Source organism: Bubalus kerabau, chromosome 2 (assembly GCF_029407905.1).
Source record: "Bubalus kerabau isolate K-KA32 ecotype Philippines breed swamp buffalo chromosome 2, PCC_UOA_SB_1v2, whole genome shotgun sequence".
Classification (NCBI taxonomy): Eukaryota; Metazoa; Chordata; class Mammalia; order Artiodactyla; family Bovidae; genus Bubalus; species Bubalus kerabau.
Genome location: NC_073625.1, coordinates 198,131,556 through 198,159,277, shown reverse-complemented (window position 1 = coordinate 198,159,277; position 27,722 = coordinate 198,131,556). Strand labels below are relative to the sequence as shown.

Here is a 27,722-nt window from a genome sequence, read left to right as displayed (position 1 = left end):
TCAAGTTGTAATTTCCTGGAAACAGAGTCTCAGACCTATGGATAATATATATATATATATATATATTTTTTTTTTTTTCCTTTATGATAAATCTGAGTCTCAGATCATCAGTGTTGTCTAGGGACTTTGTACTATTCTTACCTTTCTGTTTTTTTCTCTTTAAAATCATTGTTAGCTGGTTGTGAAAAGCTGCTAAGAACTTTCTGTATAATGTGCTATCCTCAAGGAGAATAAATTGTAGTTGAGATATTTAGTCACCAAGAGATGAGCTTTGATATGTTCCAGATGTATTGCACAAATAAAAGGTTGATAACGTCCATATGCTATGCATATTACTCATTTATAATTTGATTCGTGTGGTCAATAGCTAATTTTTGTGCCCTTGAACTGAGAGTCCTGCGGAAGTCAGGAATCTTAACCATTTAAGAATTTTTAGAGTTCCCAGAGTACTGTAGCTGGCAATGAGTTGTGTATCACTCTCTTTCATAAGAAACACAACCACTGTCTCTTTACCTAGTCCTTTCCCTCTGCAGCTTCCTCACTACTCTGGTTTCCAACTTATCTTTAATTCCATCTTCTTTCCTGGTCCTCTCCACTCCTTCAATTCAGTTCAGTTCAGTGTCTCAGTTGTGTCCGACTCTTTGCAACCCCATGACACGCAGCACGCCAGACCTCCCTGTCCATCACCAACTCCTGGAGTTAACCCAAAACCATGTCCATCGAGTCGGTGATGCCATCCAACCATCTAATCCTCTGTCGTCCCCTTCTCCTCCTGCCCCCAATCCCTCCCAGCATCAGAGTCTTTTCCAGTGAGTCAGCTCTTTGCATGAGGTGGCCGAAGTATTGGAGTTTCAGCCTCAACATCAGTCCTTCCAATGAACACCCTGGACTGATCTCCTTTAGGATGGACTGGTTGGATCTCCTTGCAGTCCAAGGGACTCTCAAGACTCTTCTCCAATACCACAGTTCAAAAGCATTAATTCTTCTGTGCTCAGCTTTCTTTGTAGTCTAACTCTCACATCCATACATGACCACAGGAAAAACCATAGCTTTGACTAGACAGACCTTTGTTGACAAAGTGATGTCTCTGCTTTTTAATATGCTGTCTAGGTTGGTCATAACTTTCCTTCCAAGGAGTAAGGGTCTTCTAATTTCATGGCTGCAGTCACCATCTGCAGTAATTTTGGAGCCCCCCAAAATAAAGTCTGACACTGTTTCCACTGTTTCCCCATCTATTTCCCATGAAGTGATGGGACCAGATGCCATGATCTTCATTTTCTGAATGTTGAGCTTTAAGCCAACTTTTTCGCTCTCCTCTTTCACTTTCAAGAGGCTCTTTAGTTCTTCACTTTCTGCCATAAGGGAGGTGTCATCTACATATCTGAGGTTATTGATATTTCTCCCGGCAATCTTGATTCCAACTTATGCTTCCTCCAGCCTGCATTTCTCATGATGTACTCTGCATAGAAGTTAAATAAACAGGGTGACAATATACAGCCTTGACGTACTCCTTTTCCTATTTGGAACCAGTCTGTTGTTCCATGTCCAGTTCTAACTGTTGCTTCCTGACCTGCATACAGATTTCTCAGGAGGCAGGTCAGGTGGTCTGGTATTCCCATCTCTTTCAGAATTTTCCACAGTTTATTGTGATCCACACAGTCAAAGGCTTTGGCATAGTCAATAAAGCAGAAATAGATGTTTTTCTGGAATTCTCTTTCTCTGGAATTTCCATGATCCAGCGGATGTTAGCAATTTGATCTCTGGTTCCTCTGCCTTTTCTAAAACCAGCTTGAACATCTGGAAGTTTATAGTTCACGTATTGCTGAAGCCTGGCTTGGAGAATTTTGAGACTTACTTTACTAGTGTGTGAGATGAGTGCAGTTGTGTGATAGTTTGAGCATTCTTTGGCATTGCCTTTTACAGCAGCTCAAAGACAATTTGTATCAGAATTACCTGGAAACTCCTAAGCACAGATTCCTAAGCCCTTCTCAGTACTACGGCTTCGTATTCAGGGGGGTGTGTGGTTTTATAACCACCCTAGGTGATCTCTGTAGGTACTCGTTTTTGAGATCCACTATCCTTCTGGAAGCATACCTGTAAACCAGCAGCATCAGCACCACCTGGGAACCCAGAACTGCACTTGTCCTGGATCTGCTGAAGCAAAAACTGGGGAGGTGGGGCTCAGCCCTTTGATTTTTAACAAGCAACACAGGTGATTCTCATCCAGGCTGAAGTTTAAGACCCATTGCGCATGCTACCCGAGAAGGCAATGGCACCCCACTCCAGTACTCTTGCCTGGAAAATCCCATGGATGGAGGAGCCTGGAAGGCTGCAGTCCATGGGGTCACGAAGAGTCGGACACAACTGAACTTCCCTTTCACTTTTCACTTTCCTGCATTGGAGAAGGAAATGGCAACCGACTCCAGTGTTCTTGCCTGTAGAATCCCAGGGACGGGGGAGCCTGGTGGGCTGCCGTCTATGGGGTCGCACAGAGTCGGACATGACGGAAGCGACTTAGCGGCATCAGCAGCATGTAGACATTATATAGCAATACCATTACACATTTTGACCAAGACCTCTACAATATAAAAATTCCTTAGAAAATTCAGTTCCTCTTAATTACTCACCAATAGATTACATATAGTTCTTTGGAATTATGTAATGAAAAATGATGGTTTAATTCTAATTAAATTCAGCTGTTGACCCAATGGTGCTGCTGCTGCTGCTGCTAAGTTGCTTCAGTTGTGTCCAACTCTGTGAGACCCCATAGATGGAAGCCCACCAGGCTCCCCCGTTCCTGGGATTCTCCAGGCAAGAACACTGGAGTGGGTTGCCATTTCCTTCTCCAATGCATGAAAGTGAAAAGTGAAAGTGAAGTCGCTCAGTCGTGTCCCCCTCTTAGCAACCCCATGGACTGCAGCCTATCAGGCTCCTCCATCCATGGGATTTTCCAGGCAAGAGTACTGGAGTGGGTTGCCATTGCCTTCTCTGACGCAATGGTGAGCCCAGCACTTTTAAAGATGCTGTGTTAATTAATTCCTAAGGCATGATTAGTTTACTGTCAAGATTAAAAAGGGACAGGATCATTTTTTAAAATGTGAAATACCGATCCAAACTCAGCCTAGGGCTCACTCATAGCTTTAGGTGGTCCCTGGCCTTAGGACAACTTCAACTGATGTTCTTTTCAATGAATTTTATTAAGTAATGAGAAGGAACACTTCCATCTTAAAACTAGTCTGAAGTTGTTCACAAGGGAATTTGCCTGGATTTTACTTTACGTTTTTATTGGGTTGGACAAAAATTTCATTTGGATTTTGCTGTAACACCCAAATTTTTTGGTTGGTCCAATATTTTTCTAACTTGACTGCGATCTATAGTCAGCCTTTTTTTTTTTTTTTAAGCCAATGTATCATTTTACTTTGGATCAACCGTAAGGTATTAAAGCTGGAAAGATGTTTAGTGATTTATGGTTGTTGTTGTTCAGTCACCAAGTCATGTCAGCTCTGCAACCTCATTTAGTGGTTAGCTCTTGCAAATTCACCTGGAGGTGATTCCATCCTACTCCGCCCTAAGAGGCATATTGAAGTGTCTGGAGACACTTTAGTTTTCATAACTGGAAGGTGCTACTGGCAGCTAGTGGGTAGAGGCCACAGATACTGCTAAGCACCCTGCAGTGCGCACTGGACATTCCCTCATGACAAAGAATTATCCAGTCAGAGTGTCACTAGTGAAAGAAACCCTGTTAGGAGAAACTCCATGCCCTCAAGATTATGAAACTAAAAGACTAGTTCAGTATAGGACTCATGATTTCTACACACTGTCCACAGTTTCCCAGTACATCCTCAGGATTCTGCCAGTTTTTAAGAAAAATTATACAGATACTATCATACCATATAAAATTTTATTGCAGTCACAAATCAAACTGTTTAGCAAACTGAGATGTTTGTGGTGTGGAATACATTCTTTGGCATGTGTGTTTACATGGGCTTCCCAGGTGGCTCAGTAGTAAAGAATCCACCTGCCAGTACAGGAAATGCAGGAGACTCGGGTTCAATCCCTGGGTCAGGAAGATCTCCTGGTGGGCTACAGTCCATGGGGTCACAAAGAGTTGGACATAACTGAGCACACACACACACACACACACACACACACACACACAGGTTTATATAGTTTTATTCAGTTACATATCGTGTTTTTCACATATGTTATACATTTTACATATTTCTGCAAGCTTCATACTTATTTTTCTGTGCTCTCATAATGTTTCTCTCTGTGAAGGAACGTCTTAACTGTTTACCTCTTGAACACTTAGCTTGCTTCCAATTTTTGCTGTTATGTGCTGAATTTGAATGCATATATCTTCTGCTACACTAAAATCTATACTGGAATTAAATGCAGCAGAATTGGCTTCTGAGTCACACATTAAAACCATCCCCTAGCTGAACATCCTACTTTCATATTAGTACATGTGAAAAAGAGGTCAGTGGTAGAATTGGGGTTATGTCTGATCTGTAGTGACTTGTCTCATGAATGCTTTAGGAAATCTCAACCATCTGGATGCTCTTTGGGAGATAAACTGAGTCTTCTGTTCATATTAAACTGTAGACAGGTTGTGGCATTCACTTTTGTCCAGGAATTTATTGTATAGTTATTACAGTTTGGGTGACTTCCTTGAAGATTTTGAGTATGGCAGAACTAATGTGAACTGCGAGTTCAAGATATGTGGATGATTTGACTTCACAGGTTGCTTGTGTAGGTCTCATGCAATCATTTGTTGTAATTACTAAAGGAATGGTCTACAGTGTTAGCAACACTTTTTTCATCGGGACTCTTTGATAATGAAATAAAACGTGGATAGCTGAAGAAATAATTGGGTGATGTTAGTGGTGGCGATAGATGAAGCAGTGGCAGCCCTTACCATTGGCGTGTGTGTTAGTCGCTCAGTCATGTCCAACTCTTTGTGACCCAGTAGACTGTAGCCTTCCAGGCTGCACAGTCCATGGAATTCTCCAGGCAAGAATACTGGACCGGGTAAGCTATTCCCTTCTTCAGGGTACCTTCCCAAACCAGAGATCAAACCACTGTCTCCTGCATTGCAGGCAGATTCTTTCCTGTCTAAGCCACCAGGGAAACCAGGGCTTACTATAGGAAAGGATTCTGCCAAGCATTCAAATGAATTTTCCTATGAATATTAATGCAGCAAATATGTATTTGGCTCCTGTTCTGAATTAAACCCCTTGCTAGTCTTAGAGAGATTAAAAAAAAAAAGATTCAGACGGAAGCCCTGTCTTAAAAGGAGACTATAATCTGATAGAGTATACTCTGTGTGTACAAAAAAATAAATGCCTAATACAAGTCAGAAAGTATTCAGTTCAAAAAAGTGCAGATGGAATGCTTTGGGGACCAATATTGATTTCAGCATTGCCTACACTGTCTCACTTGATGGAATAATGCATTAGGAATAATAGCAACTAATAATAGTAATAAGTTACTGCTTCTTTACTATGTGCAACTACATGCCAGGCACTGTGCTAAACTCTTTATAAATTAATACATGACTTCATTTCATCCTTACCCCCCAAATCTATCATTATTATAATGACTATTATATTTTACAGATGAGGACATGAATGCAAAGAACCACAAGCACAAATTATAATCAGCAGAGCCAGAATTCAAACCCATGCCCATTTCCACAAAAATGCAAACTCTTTAAAAAATTTTTTAATTGGAGGAAAATTGCTTTACAGTGTTGTGTTTGTTTCTGCCATCTAACAACTTGAATCAGCCGTAATTATACATATGTCCTCTCCTTCTTGAGCCTTTTTCCCCTCCTCCCATCCCTCTCCTCTAGGTCATCACGGAGCACCAGGCTGGGCCCCTTGTGTTATACAGCAGCTTCCCACTGTCTCTTTTACACGTGGTGGGGTATGTATGTCAATGCTGGTCTCTCCATCCGTCCCACCCTTTCCTTCCCTCTCTGTGTCCACAAGTCATTCTCCACTAAGTTCACCTGTACCACTTTTCTAGATTCCATATATGTGTGTTAATATACGATGCTTGCTTTTCTCTTTTTGACTCCGTTCACTGTGTATACACTCTGTATTCATCCACCTCCATAGAACTGACTGAGATTCATTCTTTTCATGGTTGAGTAGTATTCTGTTGTATATATGTACCACATCTCTTTTTATAGCTAGGCTGCTTCCATGTCCTGGCTATTGTAAATAGTGCTGCAGTTTACATAGGAGTACATGTGTCTTTTAGAATTTTGGCTTTCTCAGGGTATATGCCCAGGAATGAGACTGCTGTATCATATGGTGGATTTATTCCTGGTTTTTAAAGAAATGTCCATACTGTTCCCCACTAAGGTTATATCAGTTTACATTCCCACTAAGAGTATAGGAGGGTTCCCTTGTCTCCACATCTTCTCCAGCAGTTGTCTGTAGATTTTTTGATAATGGCCGTTCTGGCTGGGGTGAACTGATAGCTCATTTTAGTTGATTTGCATTTCTGTAATAATGAGCACTGTTGAGCATTTTTCATGTATTTATTAGCCATGTATATGTGTTCTTTGGAGAAATGTCTGTTTAAGTCTGCCTGTTTTTTGACTAGGCTGTTTGTTTTTCTGATATTGAGCTGTATGAGCTGCCTATATATTTTGGAGATTAATCCTTTGTCAGGTCTTTCATCTGCAATTATTTTCTACTGTTCTGAGGGTTGTCTTTTAATCTTTATATTTTCCTTTGCTTCCAACTTTTAAAGCTCTGACCTTTTATTAGGGTACATTGTTTATGTTTGTTTTTATTTCCTTTACTCTAGGAGATGGGTCAAAGAGGATATTGGTGTAATTTATGTGGAAGAATGTACTGCCAATGTTTTCCTCTAAGATCTTTATAGTTTCTGGCCTTATAATTCAAGTCTGTAATCCATTTTGAGTTTCTTTTTTGTATGGTGTTACAAAATGTTCTAGTTTTATTCTTTTACATATAGCTATACAGTTTCCCTAGCACTGTTCATTGAAGAGATTGTCTTTTCTCCATTGTACATTCTTGCTGCCTTTGTCAAAGACAGGTTGCCCATAGATGTGTGGGTTTGTCTCTGGGCTTTCTGTCTCATTCCATTGGTCTATATTTCTGTTTTTCTGCCAGTACCATGCTTTCTTGATGACTGTGGCTTTGTAGTATAGTCTGAAGTCAGGAAGGTTGATTTCTCCAGCTCAGTTTTTCTTTCTGAAGATTGCTTTGACTATTTAGATCTTTTGTGTTTCCATATAAACTGTGAACTTTTTTTGTTCTAGTTCTGGTGAAAAATGCCATTGGTAGTTTGATAAAGATTACATTGAATCTGTAGATCGCTTGGGGTGATATAGTCATTTTCAAAGTATTTATTCTTCCAATCCAAAAGCCTGGTATATCTCTCCATCTGTTTATGTCATCTTTGATTTCTTTCACCAGTGACTTATAGTTTTCTGTATACAGGTCCTTTGTCTCTTTAGGTGGGTTTATTCCTAGGCATTTTATTATTGTTGCAGTGGTGAATGCGATTGTTTCCTTAATTTCTCTTTCTGATTTTTCATTGTTAGTATATAGGAAAGGTATGAATTTCATGTATTAATTTTATATCCTGCAACTTTACTATATTCTTGATTAGCTCTAGTAATTTTCTGGTGACATTTTTAGTGTTTTCTAAGTACAATATATGCAAACAGTAAGAATTTTACTTCTTTCCCAATCTGAATTCCTCTTATTTCTTCTTATTCTCTTATTACTGTGGCTAGGACTTCCAAAACTATGTTGAATAATAATGGTGAGAGTGGGCACCCTTGTCTTGTTCCTGATCTCAGAAAAAATATTTTCATTTTTTCACCACTGAGAATAATGTTTGTTTTGGATTTGTCATATATGGTTTTTATTTTGTTGAGGTATGTTCCTTCTATGCTTACTTTCTGGAGAGTTTTTTTTTTTTTATTGTAAATGAGTGTTGAATTTTGCTGAAAGCTTTCTCTGCATCTATTGAGATGATCATGTGATTTTTTTATCTTTCAGTTTGTTAATATAGTATATCACATTGATTGATTTGTGTATATTGAAGAATTCTTGCATCCTTGGGGTAGAGCCCACTTGGTCATGATGTATCATCTTTTTAATGTATTTTTGGACCCTGTTTCCTGGAATTTTGTTGAGAATTTTGGCATCTGTATTTATCAGTGATACTAGTATGTGATTTTTTCTGTGCTTTGTCTTGTTTTGGTATCAGGATGATGGTGGATTAGTAGAATGAGTTTGGGAATTTTCCTTCCTTTGCTATTTTCTGGAAGAGTTGAGCAAGATAGGTGTTAGCTCTTCTCTAAACTTTTCATAGAACTTGCCTGTGAAACCATCTGGCCCGAGGTTTTTGCTTGTTGGAAGAATTTTTACTATAGTTTTGATTTCCATTCTTGTGATTGGTCTGTTCATATTTTCTGTTTCTTTCTGGTTCAGTCTTGAAAAGTTTTAATTTTCTAAAAATGTGTCCATTTATTCAAGGTTGTGCATTTTATTGGCATATAGTTGCTTGTAGTAACCTCTTATGATACATTGTATTTCTGTGTTGTCTGTTGTAATTTCTTCTTTTTCATTTCTAATTTTATTGGGTTGACTCTTTTGTCCTTGAAGAGTTTGGCTAATGATTTGTCATTTTTTTTTAATCTTCTCAAAAAAAAAGCTTTTGGTTTTATTGATTTTTGCTATTGTCTCCTTCATTTCTTTTTCATTTATTTCTGCTTGGACCTTTATGATTTATTTTCTTCTACTAGCTTTGGGGTTTTTATGTTCGTCTGTTTCTAATTGCTTTAGATGAAAGGTTAAGTTATTTATCTGATGTTTCTCCTCTTTCTTGAGGTAGGTTTGTGTTGCTGTAAACTTCCCTCTTAGCACTGCTTTTACTGCATCCCACAGGTTTTGAGGTGACAGGTTTTCATTGTCATTTGTTTCTAGGTATTTTTTTTTATTCCCTCTTTATTTCTTCACTGAACTCTTGGTTATTCAGAATAAATAATTCTTGGTTATTTATTCTCCATATATTTGTGTTTTTTTTTTTTTTTTTTCCCTATGCTGCTGCTGCTGCTGGTAAGTCACTTCAGTCGTGTCCGACTCTGTCCACCAGGCTCCTCCATCCATGGGATTTTCCAGGCAAGAGTGCTGGAGTGGGGTGCCATTGCCTTCTCCATAGTTGATACCTAATCTTTTAGCACTGTGGTCAGAAAAGATACTTGTTACAAGATCAGTTTTTAAAAGATTTACCACAGCTTAATTTGTGACTCAAGATGTGATCTATCCTGGAGAATGTTCCACGTGAAGTTGAGAAAAAAAAGTGAAATCTCTGTTTTTGGATGGAATGTCCTGTAGATATGAATTAGGTCCATCTGGTTCAATGCATCCTTTAGAGCTTGTCTTTCCTTACTAATTTTCTGTCTGCATGATCTGTCCATTGGTGTAAGTGGGTGTTAAAGTCCCTGACTGTTGCTGTGTTTCTGTCAGTTCCCTCTTTAATATCTATAGTAGTAGTGTTAGTCGCTCAGTCATGTCCAACTCTGTGTGACCCCAAAGACTGCAGCCCTCCAGTCTCCTCTGTCCATGGGATTCTCCAGGCGAGAATACTGGAGTGGCTTGCCATTCCCTTCTCCAGAGTATCTTCCTGACCCAGGGATTGAACCTGGGTCTCCTGCATCATAGGCAGATTCTTTACCGTCTGGGCTACAGCAAACCATTAACATAATAAGAGACACTCCAGGTGATTTTCTTTCTATTCCATTTGCATTTTTCAATTTGCCACAATCGATGGATAAGACCCTGATGCGGGGAGGGATTGGGGGCAGGAGGAGAAGGGGACGACAGAGGATGAGATGGCTGGATGACATCACCGACTCGATGGACATGAGTCTGAGTGAACTCCGGGAGCTGGTGATGGACAGGGAGGCCTGGTGTGCTGCGATTCATGGGGTCGCAAAGAGTCAGACACGACTGAGCGACTGAACTGACTGACTAACTGACTGACTATTAAAAAAAACTAACCAGTTTTCTGTGAAAACAGACTCTTCAGGTGCTTCTACACAGGTATACATATGCACACACATATACAATAACATAGCATATATATATATGTGTGTGTGTGTGTGTGTGTGTGTATATAACTGAATAAGCCTTTCTAAAAATCTCTATCTTCTTAAAAATAAGTACTTTTTTGCTCTCTGGATCAGTCATCACACAAGGCTTAATATGTAGGGCAACATATATATAAAACCAAACACTAATTTTCCTGGCTGTGACCAACATGGAAAAATAACAGTTATTAGCATTTGCCTCAGCAGCAGCAGCAGCAGCTTATATTGAGATACTCCTATGTTGTATGCATCAGTTCAGTTCAGTTCAGTTGCTCAGTCATGTCCAACTCTTTGCGACCCCAAAGAGAAGAGAGAAAAAAAGAATAAAAACATGAATCAAAAAAGAGGACAGCAATCAAGCCTTAAGTGGTAATTAATACTATAAGCTAGATTAACAAAAATACAAAATCAAAAGCATTGAAAATGCAATAAAACTAAAAAGTACTGTAAAAACAAAAAAAAGAAATAATTTTATTTAGAAATAAAATGTTTTAAAAAGGAAAAATTGCATCAAAAATAAAAATTAAAGGATTAATAAAGAAAGAGCAACATTAGAATAATACAAAAGATGAAAAAGAAAATAGACATGGAGAAAGTCGTAGTAATAAAACTGTCCTCCTGAGTCCTCCATTGTCCTCTCCACACAGTGAGCTCCAGCCAATCTGCCTAATCAGGAAGTCCTCCAGTTTTCTAGGCAGGTCTCTAGACCTGCTGTGTGGTCAGCTCAGACTCAGACCTGGCCTTACTCCAGTTTGTACTTGCTCCCAAACCCCACAATTGCCCCCAAAGTTCACAGTCTCAGGCTAAGTGCAGGGATTTAATCCTATGTATCTGTGGCTCCATGAACAAATCCCCTTGCTTTCCTTTGCTCACACAGCCGCTGGTCCCCTCTGGTTTTGGGCCTGCCTCTGCTTGTAGGCCACCCTCCAGTGTCTGTTCCCCTCCCAGACTAGAGCGGGTGAAAGTAGCAGCTTACTAGGGCTCACTTGCTCAGTCAGGCCAGGGAGAGAGAGGGGTATGAAAGCCGTAACTGGGGTGTTTGGGGAGTGCCTTCTGCAGCCCAGGCCTGCGGGAAGTTGCTCCAGTCTGAGGCGGGTCATGCACTCTCCCAAGGGAGTCGGCCCTGAGTCCCGTGTCCCTTGACAGAGGCCAGTCACATAGGCTCCTAGGAAGGCATGGGCAGTAGCTGTCCCCGGTCACGGCTTGAGGACAGCTGCTATCTCTAGGGTTGGGGCCGCAGTGGTGACGTTTTTTCTCCTGCCTCGGGCACTCGCCCTGGCTTTCACAGTGGCCAGCTGGCTTGCATTCCCCTCTCTGGATCACAAACTGCACTCACATCCAGTTTGCCTCGGATGCTCTTGCTGGAGTTGGCAGCAGCTGGGCGTATCTACTCCTGCAGCTGCACAGTTCACAGCTGTGGCCTGTCACACCTAGGGCATTCACAACGGTGAGTTCCTGAGATCTCAAATTATGGGGAGTTAGAGATCTCTCTGGGAGTCCCAGGCTTTTCCCAGGACTCCCTCCGCTCTGTTGTACCAGGCCCTTCAGAGTATCTTCACAGCATTCAACCCCAGTCCTCTCCCTGGGGCTGCACCCTCAGCACCCAGCCCCCATTCACCTCAGTGGGTGTGCAAACCACTTCTCTGCTGGGAAGTGCTGGTCAGCAATGATCTCTGTGGTGAATTCTCTCTGTTTTGCCTTCTGAGCATCTGTTGCTGCTGAGTTCCCCTCTAAGGTCCTGAAGCTCCCCTGCCCATCCCTGCCTGTGAGGGAGTTTCTGAGTGTTCAGGAACTGAACTTTTTATCCCTGTTCAGTGAACAGATAAAAAGGATGTGATATATATGTAATGTGTATATATACACACACATTGCTGCTGCTGCTGCTGCTAAGTCGCTTCAGTCGTGTCCGACTCTGTGCGACCCCATAGATGGCAGCCCACCAGGCTCCCCCATCTGTGGGATTCTCCAGGCAAGAACACTGGAGTGGGTTGCCATTTCCTTCTCCAATGCATAAAAGTGAAAAGTGAAAGTGAAGTCACTCAGTCGTGTCTGACTCTTAGCGACCCCATGGACTGTGGCCCACCAGGCTCCTCTGTCCATGGGATTTTCCAGGCAAGAGTGCTGGAGTGGGGTGCCATTGCCTTCTCCGACACACACATTACCTATATATAAACATTATATATATAATACACATACATTACATATATACACACACATTATATATGTATACACACATTGAATATACACACACTATACATATATATACACATTATATATGTATACAAACATTATATATATACAGACATTATATATATAATATATACATACACATTATATATATAGATATACATATATAATGTAATATTATATTACATAATATTAGCCTTAAAAAAGAATGAAATAATGCCATTCACAGCAAGAAGGATGGACCTAGAGATAATACTTAGCGAAGTAAGCCAGACAAAGACAAATATATCACTTACATGTGGAATCTAAAATATGACACAGATGAACTTATTCATGAAACACAAACAGACTCAGACATAGACAACAAACGTAAGGTTACCAAAGGGGGAGGGATGAATAAGGAGTTTGGAATTAAAACATACACATATATGTAATATAAATTTGTATATAAATAGATAAATATCAAGGATCTACTGTACAGCACAGGGAACTACATTCCATACCTTGTAATAATCCAGGATGGTCATGTGTAACTGAATCACTTTGCTGTAGCTGAAACTAGCACAGATTGTAAATCAACTGTATCTCAGTGATGATTAAAGAATATCTGGTGACAGACCCAGGAGGTCTGGGTATAAATGCCTCCTGAGGCTGGCATCACTTTTCTCAGTGCGCTGGTGCCTCTCTGCAGATTGCGGGTTCAGAGTGTGACGTGGACAGCAAGAGTGAATCCTTTGGGCAAAGTGCCACCTAGAAAAGTCACAGCCAAGAGGGTATGTATTTTGTCTTCTGGGAAAAAGATGAAGTTTATTTTAGGACCATGACTCCTACTTGTTCAGGCAAACGGGGGCGAGAGGAATTCATTCAACAAAACAAGGGATTGAAAAATATGTCTCTGTTTCCCTTTGGCATAAAATGAATGACACACAGTCAGAGACACACACAGGTGCTCCATCCTGTGGCTTCACTAGTGACCTCACCAGAGGGGCCTGAGTGACAGTATTAGATGGAGAGGTATGAAAATCGTCACAACTCCTCCCAGTTAAGTGTGTGTAAACCCGACAGAATGAGCTTGAACGCATGTCCCTTGTGTTCCACTAATACCAGGTGGCTTTGCATTTGGGGAAATTCTGGCTCGCAGAGTATAGTGTCATAGGGAAGATTTTCAAATGTCTGAGACTTCTATTTGTGTTTTTTTTTTTCCCCTCTAAAAGTTATATTTATAGAGTGCTTAGGATATGCTGGGCACTGGGAAAATTTTATTTAATTTTCTCAAAAAACATAAGGTTATAGTTTATTATTATGAAAGTGAAAAAAGTGAAGTCACTCAGTCGTGTCCAACTCTTTGCGACCCTATGGGCTGTAGCCTACCAGCCTTCTCTGTCCATGGGATTTTTCAGGCAAGAATACTGGAATGGGTTGCCATTTCTTTCTCCAGGAGATCTTCCCGACCCAGGGATTGAACCCAGGTCTCTCACATTGTAGGCTATATATTTTTAGAGAATGAAATAGAGGCATGGAAGAGACTCAGGGTCACAGAGCTAAAAAATAAATGGTTTAAATGAGCCTCAAACTCCAAAGATTCAGCTCATACCCATGCCCCATAAGGCTAGGGAAGAAAATATTGAAAAATTTATTTAGTTGCCTAGTTTTGAAAGAAAAGTTTCTTTAGTACTTTCAATCAGAAAGAATAGCATTGACCAAGACCCTGGTTCTTTAAACCAGGTCCTGGGGCCTTTGGCTAGGTGGTTAATGTGTTCCTTAATGTTTTTGCTCCACACTCAAATCTGATAACCAGGTCTTCTGAAGGAGTGAAACAAACCTGGGTGCAAATCTTGCCTCTACCACTGATAGACTATCATTTCTTGGCCAAGTCATTTGCTCCCTCTAAAATGGGCATGATGATAATTTCACCCTCACAGTGCTATGTGGAATATTAAATGAGAGGAGATAGGCATGGAGCTGAGCACAAACTCTGAAGCTCATTCAACACTCAGAAAATGGAAGAATTGAAAATGAAAGCATTGCCAGTCTTATGGGAAGCCTTACCAAAAAAAGGTGAAGTTGAAAAATGTCTTTTGTAGTCCATGTGGACAGAAGAGTACATATACAGCAGCCGCACTGTCTATGTGGCTTGCCTGTTGGAGAACACATGACTGATTCTGGCCACTGGACAAATCCAAGGCAGATCACAAGATAACTTGTGCCTATCTTGAGATTCCCCACAACCATGAAAGGCATCATAGCTCCACAGCATTGCAATCCCCGTCCAGATGGTCCAGCCCTGTACATGCTCCTTTCTCCCTAAATTCCCTTTCCATCTCCACTGCTCCTGAAAGGTGCTGGACCATGCTCAGCCCTGTGGATGCAAAATTAGGCTAATCTCTTGGGGCACTTCCCTGGAAATTCAGCTGGGTCCCTCATTCCTCTCAAGCCATAACAAGTGAGTCAGCCCTTCCTCCTCTTCCATTCCAAGGAATTTATCCACAGGGTTGGAGATGAGTATTTGGCTTGGTGACATTACCAGAAAATAAACAGCATTTCTCTGAGTGATAGGTATTCTTTAGCTACACTTCTACAAGACTTCGCTATTATTGAAAAAAAAATTTTTTTTAAAGGCCCAATCTTTCCAAGTAAGATACTTTAGACTCAAAATAGAATAATTGTAAGTGATTATTTAGTGTTTGGCTAAATTTTAGATTTTAGCACTTAGCTTCTTCTATTCTCATTTTAATCCTTTAAATAGGTAGATAACCTATTTTTAGAGATTTTAGAAGTGAAATACGTCTCTACATATCCCCATCTATTTGCCATGAAGTGATGGGACCAGATGCCATGATCTTATTTTTCTGAATGTTTAGCTTTAAGCCAACTTTTTCACTCTCCTCTTTCACTTTCATCAAAAGGGTCTTGAGTTCTTCTTTGCTTTCTGCCTTAAGGGTGGTGTCATCTGCATATCTGAGTTTATTGGTGTTTCTCCAGGCAATCGTGATTGCAGCTTGTGCTTCATCCAGCCCAGCGTTTCTCATGAAGTATTTCTCATTATTATATATGTAATACATTCATCAGTTAATGGACACTTAAGTTGCTTCCATGGATTAGCTGTTATAAATATTGCTGCTATGAACATCAGGGTGCATGTACTTTTTTGAACTAGTGTCTTTACTTTCCTCAGATACGTACTCAGAAGTGGGATTTCTGGATCACACGGTGGTTCTGTTTCTGGTTCTTTTTGTGGAACCTCCATACTGTTTTCCATACTGACTGTGCCAATTTATATTATTACCAACCATGTAGGAGAGTTCTCTTTTCTTCACGTCTTTACCAGCATTTGTTATTTGTGGACTTTTTTTTAGGCATTTTTACTTTATTTAATTATTTTTAACACCAAAAGCATTCTGTATCAGGATACAGCCAATGAACAATGTTGTGATAGTTTTAGGAGAAGAGTGAAAGGACTCGGTCATCCCTGTATGTGTATCCATTCTCCTCCAAACCCCCTTCCCATCCAGGCTGGCATATAACATTGAGCAGACTTCCACGTGCTATACAATAGTTTTTTGTTGGTTATCCATTTTAAATATAGCAGTGTATACATGACCTTCCCGAAGTCCTCAACTATCCCTTCCCCCTGGCAACCACGAGTTCATTTTCTAAGTCTGTGAGTCTCTGTCTTGTAAGTAAGTTCATTTGTATCATTTCTTTTTAGATTCCACATATGAGGGATGTGATATGATATTTCTGCTTCTCTGTCTGACTTACTTCACTGAGTATAACATGCTCTAGGTCCATCCATGTTGCTGCAAATGGCCTTATTTCATTCCTTTTAGTGGTTGGGTAATATTCCATTGTGTATATGCACCGCATCTTCTTTATCCATTCTTCTGTCAATGCACATTTAGGTTGTCTCCATGTCTTGGCCATCATAAACAGCGCTGCAATGAACACTGGGGTGCATGTATCTTTTTGGACTATGTTTTTCTCTAGATATATGCCTATGACACCACCCTTATGGCAGACAGTGAAGAGGAACTAAAAAGCTTCTTGATGAAGGTGAAAGAGGAGAGTGAAAAAATTGGCTTAAAACTCAACATTCAGAAAATGAAGATCATGGCATCTGGTCCCATCACTTCATGGGAAATAGATAGGGAAACAGTGGAAACAGTGTCAGACTTTATTTTTTGGGGCTCCAAAATCACTGCAGATGGTGACTGAAGCCATGAAACTAAAAGACACTTACTCCTTGGAAGGAAAGTTATGACCAACATAGATAGCATATTTAAAAACAGAGACATTCCTTTGCCAACAAAGGTCTGTCTAGTCAAGGCTATGGTTTTTCCAGTGGTCATGTATGGATGTGAGAGTTGGACTGTAAAGGAAGCTGAGTGCTGAAGAATTGATGCTTTTGAAGTGTGGTGTTGGAGAAGACTCTTGAGAGCCCTTGGACTACAAGGAGATTCAACCAGTCCATTCTGAAGGAGATCAGCCCTGGAATTTCTTTGGAAGGAATGATGCTAAAGCTGAAACTCCAGTACTTTGGCCACCTCATGTGAAGAGTTGACTCATTGGAAAGGACTCTGATGCTGGGAGGGATTGGGGGCAGGAGGAGAAGGGGATGACAGAGGATGAGATGGCTGGATGGCATCACGGACTCGATGGACATGAGTTTGCGTGAACTCTGGGAGATAGTGATGGACAGGGAGGCCTGGCATGCTGCAATTCATGGGGTCACAAAGAGTCGGACACGACTGAGCGACTGAACTGAACTGAACTGATGCCTAAGAGTGGGATTGTAGGTTCATATGGTAGCTCTATTTTTAGTTTTTTCAGGAGCCTCCACACTGTTCTCCATAGTAGCTCTACCAATTTACATTCCCACCAACAACTGTAGGAAGGTTCCCTTCTCTCCACACCATCTCTAGAATTTGCTGTTTGTGGATTTTTTTGACGATAACCATTCTGACCAGTATGAGGTGAAATCTCATTGTAGTTTTGAATTGCATTTCTCAAACAACTGGTAATTTTGAACATCTTTGCATATGCACATTGGCCATCTGTATGCCCTTTATAGAGAAATGTCTCTTCAGGTCTTCTGCCCATTTTTTGAGTGGCTTGTTTGTTTTAATGCTATTAAGTGTCATAAGCTGTTTGTAAACTTTGGAGACTAATCACTTATCAGTCACATCATTTGCAAATATTTTCTCCCAATCTGTGAGTTGTCTTTTCATTTTGTTTATTGTTTCCTTTGATGTGCAAAAGCTTTTGAGTTTCAGTGGGTTCCATTTGTTTATTTTTGCTTTTATTTCCATTATGCTGGAAGATAGATTTAAAAAGATGATGCTGTGATTTATGTCAGAGAGTGGTCTGCCTATATTTTCCTCTAAGAGTTTGTTATTTGTGGACTTTTTGATGATGGCCATTCTGACAGGTGTGAAGTGACATCCCACTGTGGTTTTGATCTATATTTGTCTGATGATTAGCAATGTTGAGCATCTTTCCAGCGCCCATTGGCCATCTATATGTCATCTTTGTACAAAGGTCTCCTTGTCTTCTGCTTATTTTTTCACTGAGTTGTTTTTTAATATTGAGTTGTATGAGCTGTTTATATGTTGTGAATATTAACCCTTTATCATTCATATCATTTGTAAATACTTTCCCCTATTCAGTAGGTTGTCCTTTGGCTCTGTCAGTGGTTCCCTTTGCTGTACAAAAGCTTTTAATTTTAATTATGTCCCATTTCTTTATTTTTGCTTTCTTCTTTCTTTGCCTTAGGAGGCAGATCCAAAAATTATTTCTACAACTTATGTCAAAGAGTATTTAGCCTATGTTCTCTTACAGGAGTTTTGTGGTTTCTGGCCTTACAGTTGAGTCTTTAACCGATTTTGACTTTATTTTTGTATATGGTGTGAGGAAATGTTCTAATTTCATTGTTTTTGTATGTAGCTGTCCAGTTTTCCCAGCACCACTCATTGAAGAGATTATCTTTTCTCTATTGTGTATTCTTGCCTCTTTTGTCATAGATAGGTTAACTGATCACAAGTGTGTGTGCTTATTTCTGGGCTCTCTATTCTGCTTCATTGATCTATATGAATGTTTTTGTGCCAGTACCTTGCTGTTTTGATTACTGTAACTTTGTTGTATAGTCTGAAGTCTGTAAGCTTGGTATCTCCAGCTTTGTTCTTTTTCTATCTTGCTTTGGCAATTCAGGGTCTTTTGTGGTTTCATATGAATTTTAGCATTATTCAGGTTCTTTGAAAAATGATTTTTAGACATAGGTAGCTAGAGATTCATTAAACATAAATAGAGGTAGAGAGTCATTAAATCCATAGATTGCTTTGGATAGTACGGACATTTTAACAATATTAATTCTTCTAATCCATGAGATTTCCATTTATTTGTTTATTTGTATATTTATTTGTATCCTCTTCAATTTCCTTCATTTATCAACATTTTATAGTTTTCAGGATATCGATCTTTAACTTCCTTGGTTAAGTTTATTTCTAGGTATTTTATTCTTTTTTATGTGATTTTAAACAGATTGTTTTCTTGTTTTCTCTTTCCGATAGTTCATTATTAGTGCATAGGAAAACCACAGATTTCTGTATATTAGTCTTGTATCATACAATTTCTACTGAATCCACTTATCCTAATAGTTTTGGTAGAGAGCTTTCTGTATATAGTATCGTGTCATCTGCAAGTTCTGACAGTGCTACTCCTTCCCTTCCAGTTTGGATTCCTTGTACTTCTCACTGTTAGTCTTACGGTTTCGCTCACTGGGACTTTCAATACTATGTTAAACACAAGTGTCAAGAGTGGGCATCATTGTCTTGTTCCCGGGGATTTAAAACAAAATCTTTCAGCTTTTCAACCTTCCATATGATGTTAGCTGTGGGTTTGTCACAAAAGAGACAAACTTATGAAAAGCATATCTTTTATTATGTTGAGATATGTTTCCTCCATATCCACATTTTTGTTTTGTTTTTATTTTTGCTAATTGAAGTATAGAGATTTATAGCATTGTATTAGTTTCAGGTGTTCATCAAACTCATTCAGTTACGTGTGTGTGTGTGTGTTCTTTTTAGGATTGTTTTCCCATATAGGTTATTACAAAATATTGAGATAGTAACCTGTGCTGTGAAGTTTTTATCATGGGTGTATGTTGAATTTTGTCAAAGGCTTTTTCTGCATCTGCTGAGGTGATCATGTGGTTTTTATCATTCCTTTTGTTAATGTGGTGTATCATACTGATTGATTTGTGGATATTGAGCCCTTCTTGCATCCCTAGAATAAATCCCACTTGATCATAGTGTATGATCCTTTTTGTGTATTATTGAATTAGGTTGGCTAATATTTTATTGAGGGTTTTGCATCTATATTCATCAGGGATATTGGCCTATAAATTTCTTTTTTGTCGTATCTTTGTCTGGTTTTGGTGTGAGGGTAATGGTGGTCTTGTGGAATGAATTTGAGAGTGTACCCTTCTCTTCAATTTTTTTGGAATAGTTTGAGAAGGATAGGTATTAATACTTCCTTGTATGTTTGATAGTATTCCCCCATGAGGCTGATCAGTCCTGGGCTTTTGTTTGCTGGGAATTTTTTTTATTACTAATTCAGTTTTACTGCTAGTGACCACTCCATTCAGACTGTATTTCTTCCTGATTCAGTATTGAAAAATTGCATGGTTCTAGAAACTTAGCCATTTCTTCTAGGTTGTCTATTTTGTGGACATGTAACTTTTTTTTTTTAAATTCATTGGAGTATAATTAATTTACAATGTGTGTTACCTTCTGCTGTACAGCAAAGTGAATTTGTTTTACATATACATATATCTGGCTTCCCAGATGGTGCTAGTGCTAAAGAACAGGAGACATAAGAGACATGGTCTTGATTCCTGAGTCAGGAATATCCCCTGGAGAAGGAAATGGCAACCCACTCCAGTATTCTTGCTGTGAGAATCCCATGGACAGAGGATACTGGCCAGCTACAGTCTAGGGGGTCCAAAGAGTCAGACACAACTGAAGCAATGTAACGTGTACACATCATGCACACACATATATCCGCTCTTTTCAGATACTTTTCCCATATCAGTCATTATAGAGTGTTGAGTAGAGTTCCTCGTGCTATACAGTAGATCCTTATTAGTTACCTGTTTAATAAATAGTAGTGTGTATAACTCCAGTACTTTGGCTACCGCATGCAAAGAGTTGACTCATTGGAAAAGACTCTGATGCTGGGAGGGATTGGGGGCAAGAGGAGAAGGGGACGACAGAGGATGAGATGGCTGGATGGCATCACTGACTCTATGGACGTGAGTCTCAGTGAACTCCAGGAGTTGGTGATGGACAGGGAGGCCTGGAGTGCTGCTATTCATGGGGTCGCAAAGAGTCAGACACGACTGAGCGACTGATCTGATCTGATCTGATCTGATGACATGGAATTGTTGACTGTAGTATCTCGTGATGTTTTGTATCTCTGTGATGTCAGTTGTAGTTTCTTATTTTTCATGTCTACCTCTTCCTATTCTACCAGAACATTCATGAAATATTTGTTCTTATGTTTTAACTAAGTATGTCAATTGGCCCTTTTTTTAAGTCAAAGCAGAGATTCTGGTGATAGAGCAGGTAATGATTAGCCAACTCCAGGGTTGTAAACTCAAAAGGAAAGAAATGTCCATTTAACTAATATTCACAAATCCTGATACACTATTGCCAAGAGCTCTAGAAGAGGTTTTGTTGGTATTTTAGGGTTAAAGTATATTACATAGCATCTATTGCATAGACAAATATAATATCTATGCTTTGGTCTGCACTTCCAATTTTATATTTAGTAATTTGATCAAGAATTTGATATTGATAAAAAATTCTAAGAAGAATTTGAAGCTAAGTTCCTGGTGGAGGATTGGAGATCCATACATGTCAAACACACTCCTAATATGTAAAATCCCGATTTATGACTATGAATGTATTGATAAAAGTCTGGCACATCAATGACACCTACTGACTTGGGGAGTTCGTCTTTCAGTGTCATAATTTTTGCCTTTTCATACTGTTCATGGGGTTCTCAAGGCAAGAATACTGAAGTGGTTTGCCATTTGCCTTCTCCAGTGGACCACGTTTTGTTAGAACTCTCCACCATGACCCGTCCATCTTGGGTGGCCCTACATGGCATGGTTCATAATTTCACTGAGTTAGACAAGGCTGTGGCCCATGTGATCAGTTTTATTAGTTTCCTGTGATTGTGGTTTTCATTCTGTCTGCTCTCTGAGGGATAAGGATAAGAGGCTTATGGAAGCTTCCTGATGGGAGAGACTGACTGTGCGGGAAAGTGGGTCTTGTTCTGATGGGCAGGGCCATGCTTAGTAAATCTTTAATCCAATTTTCTGTTGATGGGCAGGGCTGTGTTCCCTCCCTGTTGTCTGACCTGAGACCAAACTATGAATAACCTCAGATATGCAGATGAAACTACCCTTATAGTAGAAAGCAAAGAGGAACTGAGGAGCCTCTTGATGAAAGTGAAAGAGGAGAGTGAAAAAGTTGGCCTAAAATTCAACATTCAAAAAACTAAGATTGTGGCATCTAGTCCCATCACTTCATGACAAATAGATGGGGAAACAATGGAAACAGTGATAAACTTTATTTTTGGGGGTTCCAAACTCAGTGCAGATGATGACTGCAGCCATGAAATGAAAAGACACTTGCTCTTTGGAAGAAAAGCTATGACCAACCTAGACAGCATGTTAAAAACCAGAGATATTACTTTGCCAACAAAGGTCCATCTAGTCAAAGCTATGGTTTTTCTAGTAGTCATGTATGGATGTGAGAGTTGGACTATAAAGAAAGCTGAGCACCAAAGAACTGGTGCTTTTGAACTGTGGTGTTGGAGAAGACTCTTGAGAGTCCCTTGGACTGCAAGGAGATCCAACCAGGCCATCCTAAAGGAAATCAATCCTGAATATTCATTGGAAGGACTGATGCTGAAGCTGAAACTCCAACACTTGGCCACCTGAAGTGAAGAACTGACCCATTTGAAAAGACCCTGATGCTGAAAAAGATTGAAGGCAGGAGGAGAAGGGACAACAGAGGATAAGATGATTGGATGGCATCACTGACTCAATGGTCATGTATTTGAGCAAGTTCTGGGAGTTGGTGATGAACAGGGGAGCCATGTGCTGCAGTCCATGGGGTCACAAAGAGTCAGACACGACTGAGCAACTGAACTGAACTGACATCAATGACAGTTTTCATAGGAACATCTCAAACAAGATGATCAGTTCTAATCTGTTAGAATGCCCAAGGTGAAGTAACAGGAACTGGATTTACCTACCAATTGAAATAACCAAAAGAAATATATATATTTATTAGTTCATTTCATATACATATGTATGAAATGAAACAACAATTGTCAGGACACTGGACATCAGGAATAAAAGACAGTGATCCCTGCAAGATGAGAAGCAAATGAGATGGTCCCTACAATTGCTGCAGTTTACTGCCAAGGGTTTCCAAGCCATGGTGCAGGAAAGGGAGCTCAGGTAGAGCCCAGTGCACTCCCTGAGGTGAGCAGACAAAGCTGAGCATCTGGGGAGACCAAGGGATGAGAGTTCAAAGGATAGAATACCAGAGAGGCATGAGCTGTGCAGAGAAACACAGAGCTCTGCAGAGGATGCCTCTTCGTTATTCATCAGAGTGCTGATAGCACAGGAAATGTGAGGAAATGATGCAACTGGGGAACATCCATCTAGAAAGGATTAGAGGATAATTTCCATTGCTCACAGGGTCAAGGATAGTGCCTTTTACCATTAGAGAGATGGGAAAACTCATAATTTATAAAGCACTAGGGAGAAACTTCAGAAAGGTCTTATTTCAGTAGTAGGGAATAATTAGCCTTAAATTAAGTACCACTCTGGACATACTTAACAAATCATAATACCAATGCCCAAAAGGATCAAACTGTTTCCAAGTAGCCTAACTGCTTCCCCAAAGTATATGAACATTTATAGGAATGTAAAAGTATCCCATATCCAAAAAAGCAAATTTCATAATGTCTGGCAGAAAAAACATACAATCAAAAGCACAATCACTCAAAACCAAATCAGAACTAACAAAGATGTTAAAAATTAGCAAATATGTTAGAAGTTATTATAACTAAATTCTATATGTTAAAAAGTTAAGTAGAAACATAGAAAAGGTAAAAAAATATTTAAATACATTTGTAGAGATGAAAGCAACAGTGTCTGGGATGAACAATACACTGGATGGGATTAATAAGAAATTAGATTTGATAGAAGAGAAATCTAGTGACCGTGAATATGTAGCAATATAAATTATTCAAAATAAGACTCAAAGACAAAAATGATTTAAAAAAAATGAGAAGACCCTCAGTAGGTTTCAATACCCTCTCTCAATAAGTGGCCAAAACATAGACAGAAAATCAGCAGGAAGAATATCATAGGCTTGAAGAACACTATCAGTTAATTTGACCTAATTTATTTTAACAGAACACTGCACACAATAATAGCAAATGCAAATCCTTTTCTTTTTTAAGGGTAAACATTTTCTGGAATTTTTTAAAAATTAATTTTTGTTGAAGTATAGTTGCTTTAGTCACTGCTCTGTGGTGACCTAAATGGAAAGGAAATCAAAAAAGAGGAGATATATGTGTATATATATAGCTGATTCACTTTGCTGTGCAGCAGAAACTAACAACATTATAAAGCAACTATATTCCAATAAAACTTAACTGTAAAAAATTCCAGAAATACACATTGTTTTCAAGTACGTATGAAACATTTACCAAGATAGACCACATTGTGTATCATAAAAGCATTCTCAAAACTTTAAAGGATTCAAGTCATTCCAAGTATATTCTCTGACCAAAGCAGAATTAAATTGAAATCAGTAACAGGAAAATCTTTAAAAAATCCCAAAGTATTTGGAAACGAAGAAAGCCCTTCTAAATAACCCATGCTCAAAGAAGAAATCAAAGGTGAAATTAGCAAGTATTTTGAAAGTAATGAAAACAGAAATCACCGTATACCAGAATTTGTGAGATTCCACTAAAGCAGTACTTTGGAGATCTTGCATAGCATTAAATGCCTATACTGGTAAAGAAGAAAGATTTGAAATCGATGACCTCAGTTTTCATTTTGAGAAACCAGAAAAAGAGGAACAAGTTAAACCTAAGGTAAAGAGAAATAAGGAGTAATAAAATTCAAGCAGAAGTCAATGAAATAGAAAGGAGAAAATAAATAAAATCAAAGTGTTTTTTTTTTTTTTTCTATAAGAGCAATTAAATGGGTAAACCTATAGTCAAACTCACTGGTGAAAATGAAAATACAAATGACCAACATCAGGAATGAGAGAAGAGACATATTCTACAGATATTAAAAGGATAGTCAGAGAACATTGTCAGCAGTTTTTGCTTACGTATGTGTGTACTTGGGCTTCCCCAATGGCGCTACTGGTAAAGAACCTGCCAGCCAATGCAGATTAGGAGACACGGCTTCCATCCCTGGGTCAAGAAGATCCCCTGGAGGAGGGCATGGCTACCCACTCCAGTATTCTTGCCTGGTGAACCCCATGGATAGAGGAGCCTAGGGGGCTACAGTCCATAGGGTCACAAAGAGTTGAACACAACTGAAGTGACTTAGCATGCACGCTCCTGTATGTGCTCAGCCACTCAATCATGTCCTACTCTTTTGTGACCCCAAGGACTGCAGGTTTTGCTTATTAATTAGACATTTTGGTGAAATAGATAAATTACTTGCAGTACACGAATTACCAAAGCTCACTCAGGGAAAAATAACCTAAATATTTATTCCTAAACCTATTAATGAAAATTGAATTTGTAGTTCAAAACTTTCCATAAGGAAAACTCCAGGCCAAGACGACTTCACTGATGCATTCAACAAGACATTTAAGGAAGAAATAGTATCAATTCTACACAAACTTTTCCAGAATATTAAAGAGGAAGGAAAGCTTCTGAACTCAATCTTTGAAGCCCAAACCACACAAAGACATTACATGAAAAGGAAACTACAGACCAACATTCCTTGTAAACATGGATGCAAAAATTCTAAACAAAACTTTAGCAAATCAAATCCAACAATATTAGATTAATTGTGGCAATCATTATACGTGTATACTTGTATCAAAACATTGTATACTTTATTGTTAATTTTTCCATTCAATTTTTAAAGTTTTTATTAAAATATAGTTGATTCACAGTGTTGTGTTGGTTTCAGGTTTACAGCAAAGTGATTCAGTTGTAAACCATATATTCATGTGTGTGTATATATATATTCTTTTCAAAATTCTTTTCTAGATAGGTTATGACAAACTATTGAGTATAGTTCCATATGTTATACAATAGGCCCTTGTTGCTTAACTGTATTATACATAGTAGTATGTATATATGATGGAGAAGGCACTGGCACCCCACTCCACTACTCTTGCCTGGAAAATCCCATGGACGGAGGAGCCTGGTAGGCTGCAGTCCATGGGGTCGCTAAGAGTCCGACACGACTGAGCGACTTCACTTTGACTTTTCACTTTCATGCATTGGAGAAAAAAAATGGCAACCCACTCCAGTGTTCTTGCCTGGAGAATCCCAGGGATGGGGGAGCCTGGTGGGCTACCGTCTATGGGGTCGCACAGAGTCAGACACGACTGAAGAGACTTAGCAGCAGCAGCATGTATATATGAATCCCCAACTCTTAATTTATCCTTCCCACATTTTCTCTTTGGTAACCATGTTCTTTTTCTGTATCTGTGAGTCTATTTCTGTTTTGTAAATAAATTCATATGTATCATATTTTAGATTCCACATATAAGCAGTATCATAGGATGTTTGTCTTTCTGTGTTCAGATTACTTCATTTTGTGTGATAATCTCTAAATGAAGTATCCATCCATGTTGCTGCAAAGGGCATTACTTCATTCTTTCTTATGTCTAAGTAATATTCTATTGTGTATATATACCACATCTTCTTTATCCATTCATCTGTCAATGGACACTTAGGTTGCTTGCAAGTCTTGGCTATTGTAAATAGTCCTGCTATGAATACTAGGGTGCATGTATCCTTTCAAATAATAGCTTATTTCAGATATATGTTCCAGAGTAGGGTTACTGGATCAAATGGTAACTCTATTTTTAGTTTTTTAAGGAATCTCCATACTGTTCTCCATGATGGCTATACCAATTTATATTCTCACCAACAGTTAGGAGGGTTCCTTTTTCTTCACACCCTGTCCATCATTTATTATTTGTAGTTTTTGATGAACATTGTGCACTTTAAACACATACAAATTTTATTTATCAGAAATAATCCTATAATAGATAAAAAAGATAGTATGGAGTTGGCCCTAGGAATGCAGAAATCATTGCACATTTGAAAATCATCTGATAATATTTGCCCTGTTAATAACATCACTCATGATATTATTTTTCTGCATTCTATTTCAATATTAAACTTCTGTGACATTCATAAAGGTTAATCAATTAATTTGTGAGGTTGTTATGAGGATCAAGTTAAGTAATAGATGCAAACCCTTAATAATGGGCCAAGCACAATTGGACAGTAATACATTTTTGCCAGTTAGGAATCTGTTTCTTGCTTGATTAGGTTCATACACACATCTCTTTCATAGAAAAAAAAAAAAGAGAACATTAATCATGTCCTTCCTATATTTATTTCTGAGCTGGCATTTCCTGTTGTGGCCTCACCAACCAGTCATTGTCCCCATGATTTTGGACATGATTTCATGACCCTTTAGAACTACTTGAAGTGCTGGCCTCCAACAAGATAAAAATGATAAATGGTTAAAAAAAAATAAAAAAGAAAGTGTAAATTGAGGCACTACTTCCTTCATTGAGAAAGCCTTGCTACAATAATAATAAAATCAGTGAAATATCTGTGTGCTTAGTGATGCAGTTACTTACTTACGTCATGGTGCAAGCTTCTTATCTTGTCACAGGCCAGTAAACTGTTTGTGGATTGGCACTTTGACTACCAAGGTCTTAGAGTATGTCGTGTCTTACACAGAATTTGGATTCTGAAGTCAGCATTTGTACTTGCTCTCATTGCGTCGTACTATGGCACATATTCTAAACGTGTATATAAGGATGTCATCAATAAATGTGACTTTGACATATTTGACTTCCCTGGTGGGTCAGACGGTTAAGCATCTGTCTACATCGTGGGAGACCCGGGTTTGATCCCTGGGTTGGGAAGATCCCCTGGAGAAGGAAATGGCAATCCACTCCAGTACTATTGCCTGGAAAATCCCATGGACAGAGGAGCCTGGTAGGCTACAGTCCCTGGGGTTGCAAAGAGTCGGACATGACTGAGCGACTTTACTTTACTTTGACATATTTACTTTTCTCTTGGGGTC

General features: G+C 39.1%; 1 protein-coding gene across 1 annotated transcript in view; it reads left to right on the top strand.

The window, feature by feature from the left end:
* Window positions 1–27,722, top strand: part of COL6A5 (collagen type VI alpha 5 chain) — a 162,287-nt gene that overhangs the window by 118,546 nt on the left and 16,019 nt on the right. The window lies entirely within an intron of this gene.